Genomic DNA, 8,355 nt, shown 5'->3' with positions numbered 1-8,355 from the left:
TGATTACTTTCTTAGAAACCGTACCCACCTACCATACTTGAGTACGTAGGACACGTATCGCACTCACATCGTCGGTTCATTTTTCAATATAAAAAGTACTTGTCCCATCACTTTTTCCTTGCAGCCATTTGTAATTGATTCTGAGCCATTTGATTATTCCCCATTTTTTAATCAAACGACGCGAAATATTTCCCACTTCTCCCTATAAATAACCCTTCATTGTTCATCCTCTCTAATCTTCATTCTTTCTCATTTTCTAAACACCAAAACAAAGAAAACCAAAGCTTCTCTCCCAAGGTTTCTCTTTAAATTTCAACGATTACCCATACAAAGACAGTCATACTTTGACATCCTTGCCTTCTTTTGTGCTTTTTTTTTTCTTTCTATTTGCGTAAGGTTTTGTGAATGTGGGAATTTTTCCCTTGAGAAGTACCTTCAAAAGAACCCCCCAAGACAACCCTGGAGTCAAGTGGGCTGTGTGTACGAGAGCCTCGCTACGCAAGGCAGGCTCTGAGCAACGAGAGGGCGAAGCAACCTCAAGGTATTCCTAGCAAGAGATTAAAGTAAACAATGGCCTCACATAGTAAGGCCTAACCTATGCGGAGGTCCCTTCTGATGAGGTCAGAGTATGCAAGGGCCTTGCTATGCGAGGCCCAACCCACCTGGGCGTGTCACACACCTACCTGCCTGGCTCGAGGTCCGTGTATGCAAGGGCCTTGCTTGCGCGTCTAACTGCTTGGGCACTTTCCACTTTCACGAAGGCCTGACTCGCCCTAGGCATTATGCGCCTCTAGATACCTCGCCTAATGCCACTAGATCCAAAGGTACAAGGGCCTTTTATAAAGAGGCTCTATTTTTCTAAGGGCGAGGCTTGACTCGCCAAGAGGCCCCCGGAATGCTGAAAGGCGCCAATACGCCAAGGAGCACAACAAACATATTATTTCCCAAAACACCTCAATAAAAGGTAGCTTTATAGAACCTATAGGTTCCCCAACACTTAGCAAAATATAAAGAAACTTGGAGCAAAGGTGCATCTTGGAAATGTGAGAACAACCATTAGATACAAGGTATGTGTACGAGTACGAGATGTATGACCATTAGGAGGACAGAGGTGTGACCTTGACATCCATATCAAACAAGTAGTGGTAGTAAAAATTAGTACAAAGAGTGGAGGCACTACCTGCATACCTATAACCATGTACTGGGGTCAACACCACACTCTTTAGCACCACTACGATCTATGCCACTACCCTGACAATTTACCTGTGTACTATCTTCCGGGACCACTATATATAGGAGCCATTAGAGCTTCACTATAAATAGGTCATCACCCCTCAGATAAAAGGGTTGGAAAATTGATTGTATACTCAGGCTATTGAGCAATATACGAGTTCTTGCTCCATTGTTGTTCTAAATTTTTCTTTTTCAAGTACTTTCTAAGTTTATTCTGAGTTATTTTCTTACTAAGCTTTGAGTTTTCTGACCTAACATCGTTGATGGGTTCTTACCGTCAGTAGTTTGGCACCGTCTGTGGGAAGGATAAGTATAAATTTATTGTTCTTCCATTGTTTTCGACAAGGAAAAATTCCAAGGCGATAAAGAAATCTAGGATAGTTGCAAGATGTGGAGGTCCACATGGATGGAGATGATAACTCTACAAAATAGAGTTATTTTACCATGTTTTACATGCTAATTGTTGCTTAGTTCATGAGTTTTTAATTAACTTATTAAGTTTTTATGTAATTTTTAATTTATTAGTCTTATTGTAGTTTTCTAGATTTTTATATGTTTTTATAGATATGTTATTATAATATGTTGTAGTTTAATTATTTAAAATTAGTATTGTTAGTTTGAATGCTAAAAATATGATTTTATTGAAATTAAATGTTATGTAAATTAAATTTTAATTAATGTTTTCATGGGAGTTATATGATATATTTTATTAATGAAAATATTTAATTTTAATTTAGTTTATAATTTATTGTGTAGGAAAATTATTGCCCTTGAAAAGCAAGAAAATCAAAGGAAAGATGGTAATTTTGAAAGAAAGTAACAAGAAAAATGGTGTTTCTCCAAAAGCCCAACCACGTGAGGCCCACTCTAGGCCCAACCCGTGGCCCCCCCTCCAACACCCAACCACCACATTGCTGCCATTTCCCTTATTGAGCCCAACAAAAATGCATTTTGTCCCTTTGTCCCCTATGACAAAAATGCCAACTTTTTACCCTTTTTCCTACACATTTTCACCACAACATCATCATTACACCCTATAATTTACCTCTACATACCATATTTATTTTATTTAATTAATCTAATCAATTTAATTAATTTAAATTGATTATTTTAATAAACTCACTTTGGCTATAAATATGGACTTTCAAGACCATTTTTGGGGTGCTTAATTTTTTGGTTACCATCTTTTTCTCTCATTTTCTCTCTACCATTCTCTCTTCCATTTGGGTTTTTCAAGAGCATTTTGCAAGTATGTATGTCATTTATTTTGTAATTTCTATTCTAGTTATGTGCTTCTAATCTTTTTCATAAGATTATTAAGATCATGATGAAGCAACTTGTAACTAGGTAATATTTATGTTGTATGTTGATTTCCCTTGTAATGCAACAAAGTCTATGGATTTTTCTTCTTCATATATTTCTTTCATCTTAAATATCTTGTATTTTAGATTGTTAGAACATTTTTACACTTTGTTCTTCATTAGTGCATAAACATAATATTCTTTGTGTAAGATGTGTCATTAAATTGTACACATCCATGCTTAGAACAAAAATATTATGTTTTGCCTTATAAATAATGTTCATTGATTTATTTGTTATTTCATTAGATTGATTTACACTAAATGCTTTGAAATTATAATTTTGAAAAGTGAAGAAAAATCCTATCTTTTTATAAGAAAATTGTGCTTAAAATTATAAATATTTTTGGAAAATGATAGTTTAAATTATTTTAACTATCACTAAAACTTGGGAATCAATATACTAATAAATATTATTAAACTTACATTTTGTGGATTCTAGTATCTCAATAATCTTTTCTTTTAATACTTATTTTCAACTCATTATTGGTTTATTTTCATTATCTTAAAAAGCTTTATTTTTCAATATTTCATTTTATGTTCATACTATTAAAACTTATCAATCTTTGGAACTAGGTTAGAATTTATTACTTTTGATTTAAAATAGTTTCATTTTCGATTTTAGACAACTCCTTTGGGTTCGACATCCTTGCTTACGATCACTATTCTATATGGACGATTCGTGCGCTTGCGATATATAAATTTTTAAACATACCCGTTTAGGGTCCATCAAGTTTTTGGCGCCGTTGCCGGGGAGTTGCAAGAGAAAAGAAACGAAAATTATCTCAAGGTTAGTAAATTCTTCTACTAGTTATTTTAATTTTTGCACTTAAAAAAAAAACTAAAAAATATATATACTATAAAAAAAAAAGATAAGAAGAAAATTTGGGACGGTTCAACCACCCATAAAAAAATATATACTTATATTTCTATATTTATTGTTTTTTTTTATTTAGTTGACGGCACTTGTGCCTCCTATCTATCCTTTTAAATTTTTATAGTCGATGGCACTTGTGCCTCCTAATTTTGTTGTAATTTTATTTCTTTTATATCTTTGTTAGTTGATGGCAATTTTTGCCTCCTAACCTTTGTGTAATTTTCTTTATTTATTTTGTTGTATTTTTATTTTATTTAAATTCCGCAAATTACTAGTTGATGGCAATGTTGCCTCCTAGCTAGTTGATGGCAATTTTTGCCTCCTAGTCATCTATCTTATGTTTAAGTTGATGGCACTTGTGCCTCCTAGTTTTTACCTTAATTTTGTTATGGTTGATGGCATGCTATGCCTCCCTACTCTTGCTTAAATTTTAGTCTTATTTAATTTTTGCCTTATTTTTCTTTGTCTTCTTTAATATTTTAGCGTAATATTGTGAAAAATACTTGAAAAAAAAAAAGAGAAAAACCTAAATCTTGTCCTTTCACCATAAGCAATTCTTGCTTAAAGGAAATTTGACCAAAATTCCCATCCGCCTCTACTAATTAACCTCGGGGAGTTGTTAGTAGTGCGCGAGTAAGTGGAATCAAATAGGCCTGGGGACAAGTAAACCATAAGAATTATTGTTGTGAAATCTCTAAAAATTCTAAGTATGCTCTGTGGTTGCGGTTTTAACTGATCTTCCACATCAGAAAATTGCTTGTTTGAGATTATCATTGTTGCCTTGTTTGTGAAAATTGTATGCATCATTGGGAACGTAACTCTAAAAAACGATTAGTAAAAAGACGTTTATCTTTGTTTGAAATTGAAAGTGTTAGTAAAAATTTGAGCATCATGGAACCTATTGCTAATATTGTTGATGAAAATGTTGTGCCTGAAAAAACTTTGCTTGAATATTTTGCACCTATTTCATCTAATGCTCCTTCATGCATTGTTTTACCTACTACTTCTGCTACTCATTTTGAGCTTAAACCCGCAATCATTCAATTATTGCCATCTTTTTATGGGTTAGATAGAGAGGATCCTTACATGCATGTCAAAGATTTCTTAGAAATTTGCTCAACATTTAAATTTCAAAATTTTTCTGATGAGTCGGTCAAACTAAGATTGTTCCCTTTTTCATTAAAAGACAAATCAAAAGCCTGGTTAAATTCCCTTCCCACGGGGTCTATAACTACATGGGATCAACTTTATAATAAATTCTTACTGAAATTTTTTCCTATGTCTAAAACTGATAGTCTAAGGAGAGAAATCTCCGAGTTTTTTCAAAAAGATAATGAAGAGTTTTATGAATGTTGGGAAAGATTTAAAGATTTATTATTAAAATGTCCTCATCATGGTTTTGAAAAATGGAGACTTGTAAAATATTTTTATGATGGTTTGACTCCCTCTAATCGTCAAATGATTCAATCTATGCATACTGGAAAATTTTTAAAATTTCAAGGACAAGAGGCGTGGGACGCCCTTGAAGATTTATCTGTCAATTCACAACAATGGAATTATTTTGATCCTAGGTCTAGGTCAACTAATTCACCAAAAAGAGGAGGAAGGTATGAAGTAAAAGAAGAATTAGACTTAAGAACATCCTTAGATAAATTAGCGAGAAAAGTAGAAGCTTTAGCCATAAGCCAAACTATAAACTCTCCAATTCAACCTAGAAAAGATGTTTGTTCTATATGTTCTAGTCCTTGCCATAATGCCCAATCATGCCCTTCCTACCAAGAAGCCTTTTCTGAGGAGGCCAATGCACTTCATACTTATGGGAAACCAAATGATAGCCCATTTTCGTCCACCTACAATCCAAATTGGAGAAACCATCCGAACTTTTCATGGAGACAAAACCAACCCCAAATGAATCAAGGGCACCAATACAACACACAAAACCAAGCTCATGCCCCACAAAATCAACCATATCCGCAACAAAGAAAACCTTCCTTAGAAGATACTTTACAACAATTTATGCAATCCACCCAACAAATCCTACAAAATCAATCTCAATCTATTACCAAACTCGAGACACAAGTAGGACAACTCGCCACTGCTTTAGCTGATAGAGAAAAAGGAACATTCCCTAGTCAACCTATCCCTAATCCAAAAGGTCAATATGAGATAGGAAAGTCTAGTCATAATGGAGAAGTCAAATCAATTTCAACTCTTAGGTCTGGAAAGAAAATTGTCAAACCCGATTACATACCCGAGGTTGAAAATGAAAAAGAAAAAGAAAAGAGTCAGCCTCCTAGTTCTAATCTCAATGACTCATCAAACAAAGAAACTCCAATCCATCCTTTCATTCCAAAAGCCCCATTCCCACAAAGATTACTTCCAATTAAAAAAGGCAGCCAATATAATGACATCTTAGAAGTTTTTAAACAAGTTAGTATCAATATCCCTTTCTTAGATGCCATTAAACAAATTCCTGCCTACTCTAAATTTTTAAAGGATCTTTGTACTGTTAAAAGAAACACTAATGTTCCTAAAAAGGCGTTTTTAACTGAACAAGCTAGTTCCATTATTCAATATAAGAGTCTTGTTAAATATAAAGATCCTGGGTGTCCCACAATTTCATGCATTATTGGTGATCATTTTATTAACAAAGCTTTACTTGATTTGGGTGCTAGTGTAAATTTATTGCCTTATTCTGTTTATAAGCAACTTGGTCTTGGTGAGCTAAAACCTACCTCTATAACTCTTCAATTAGCCGATCGTTCTGTAAAAATTCCTAGAGGCATTATAGAGGATGTTTTGATAAAAGTTGATAAATTTTATTTTCCTGTTGACTTCATTGTTCTTGATACTCAACCTGTGGAAAATATGCATGCTCAAATTCCTATCATTTTAGGTAGACCATTCTTAGCTACATCTAATGCAATCATAAATTGTCGTAATGGTGTTTTGAAATTATCTTTTGGAAATATGACTGTTGAATTGAATGTTTTTAATGTGGTTAAATCTGTTGAGTGTGGAGAAGTGCATGAAGTTAACATGATAGATAGTATTTGTGAAAATGATGGAAATGACTTATTTGATTTTTGTGAAAAATACTTTGGTATGAACTTGCATGTTGATGACTCTAATGATGATGTGAATTCTTTGGTAGAGCCTATACCCTTAAATGAAACCAAAGTTGAACCTTTTTCACCCTTAGGTCATGTTCAATCAATTTCTGAGTCTCCAAAGTTAGACCTTAAACCTTTGCCAGAAAATTTAAAATATGCTTTTCTAGGAGAGTCTGAAACCTTACCTGTTATCATAGCATCCGCTTTAGATAAAGAACAAGAAGGTAAATTGTTAGATGTCCTTAGAAAACATAAAGAAGCCATAGGTTGGACCATTGGAGACATTAAAGGAATTAGCCCATCCATATGTATGCATAGAATCCATCTAGAAGAGAATGCTAAAACCTCTCGGGAATGTCAAAGAAGATTAAATCCAAATATGAAAGAAGTAGTTAGAGAAGAGGTCATAAAATTGTTAGACGTAGGTATCATTTACCCTATTTCTGATAGTCAATGGGTTAGTCCAGTTCAAGTTGTGCCTAAGAAGTCTGGGATCACAGTTGTTGAAAATGAGAAAAATGAATTAATCCCTACTAGAGTACAAACAGGGTGGAGAGTGTGCATAGATTATAGAAAGTTGAATAATGTTACTAGAAAAGACCATTTTCCATTGCCTTTTATTGATCAAATGCTTGAACGATTAGCTGGCCATGCATATTATTGTTTTCTTGATGGGTATTCGGGGTATAACCAAATCCCCATCGCCCCAGAAGATCAAGAAAAGACTACTTTTACATGCCCTTTTGGAACTTTTGCATATCGTCGCATGCCCTTTGGATTATGTAATGCACCTGCGACTTTTCAAAGATGTATGATTTCGATTTTTTCTGACATGGTTGAAAGATTTCTTGAAGTATTTATGGATGATTTTTCTATGTTTGGTTCCTCTTTTGATGAATGTTTGCACCATCTTTCACTTGTTTTAATTCGTTGCAAAGAGAAAAACCTTGTGCTTAACTGGGAAAAATGTCATTTTATGGTTAAAAAAGGAATTGTTTTAGGTCATGTAATCTCATCTGATGGAATAGAAGTTGATAAAGCTAAAGTTGACCTTATTTCAAAACTTCCCCCACCTAAAACTGTGAAAGAAATTAGATCATTCTTAGGCCATGCCGGTTTTTATAGAAGATTTATAAAAGACTTTAGCAAAATTTCTCGGCCTTTATGCCATTTACTTGGAAAAGAAAATGCTTTTGTCTTTGATAGTAATTGCCATGTTGCCTTTGAAAAATTAAAAAATTTGTTGACTACTGCACCCATTATTCGACCTCCTGATTGGAAAATACCTTTTGAAATAATGTGTGATGCTTCTGATTATGCTATAGGTGCTGTCTTAGGACAAAGACTTGAAAAAATACCTCATGTAATTTACTATGCTAGCAAAACTTTAAATGATGCTCAATTAAATTACTCCACAACCGAAAAAGAATTGCTTGCTGTTGTTTTTGCATTGGAGAAATTTAGATCTTATTTGTTAGGATCTAAAATTATTGTCTATTCTGATCATGCTGCATTAAAATATCTCTTATCGAAAAAAGATGCTAAGTCTCGTTTGATCCGTTGGATCCTGCTTTTACAAGAATTCGACTTAGAAATACGTGATAAAAAAGGATCTGAAAATGTTGTTGCTGATCATTTATCTAGACTAGTTGTTGAAACTATACATGATTCCACTCCTATCACTGAAACTTTTCCTGATGAACAATTAATGCATATTTCTTCATTACCTTGGTATGCTGATATTGTTAATTATTTGGTCACTAAAGAAATACCA

At 33.6% G+C, this 8,355-nt stretch overlaps 1 non-coding gene across 1 annotated transcript; it reads right to left on the bottom strand.

Moving 5' to 3' along the window:
• Positions 1–4,761: 4,761 nt before the first annotated feature.
• LOC133793002 (small nucleolar RNA R71) lies at positions 4,762–4,868 on the bottom strand. The gene has a single exon (XR_009874469.1). It is a non-coding gene; the product is annotated as a small nucleolar RNA R71 (small nucleolar RNA).
• Between the last annotated feature and the right edge of the window lie 3,487 nt (positions 4,869–8,355).

The sequence above is a fragment of the Humulus lupulus genome, chromosome 7, assembly GCF_963169125.1.
Source record: "Humulus lupulus chromosome 7, drHumLupu1.1, whole genome shotgun sequence".
NCBI lineage: Eukaryota > Viridiplantae > Streptophyta > Magnoliopsida > Rosales > Cannabaceae > Humulus > Humulus lupulus.
Note: the sequence above shows the minus strand (reverse complement) of the source record. Positions and strands in the feature narration are given on the sequence as shown.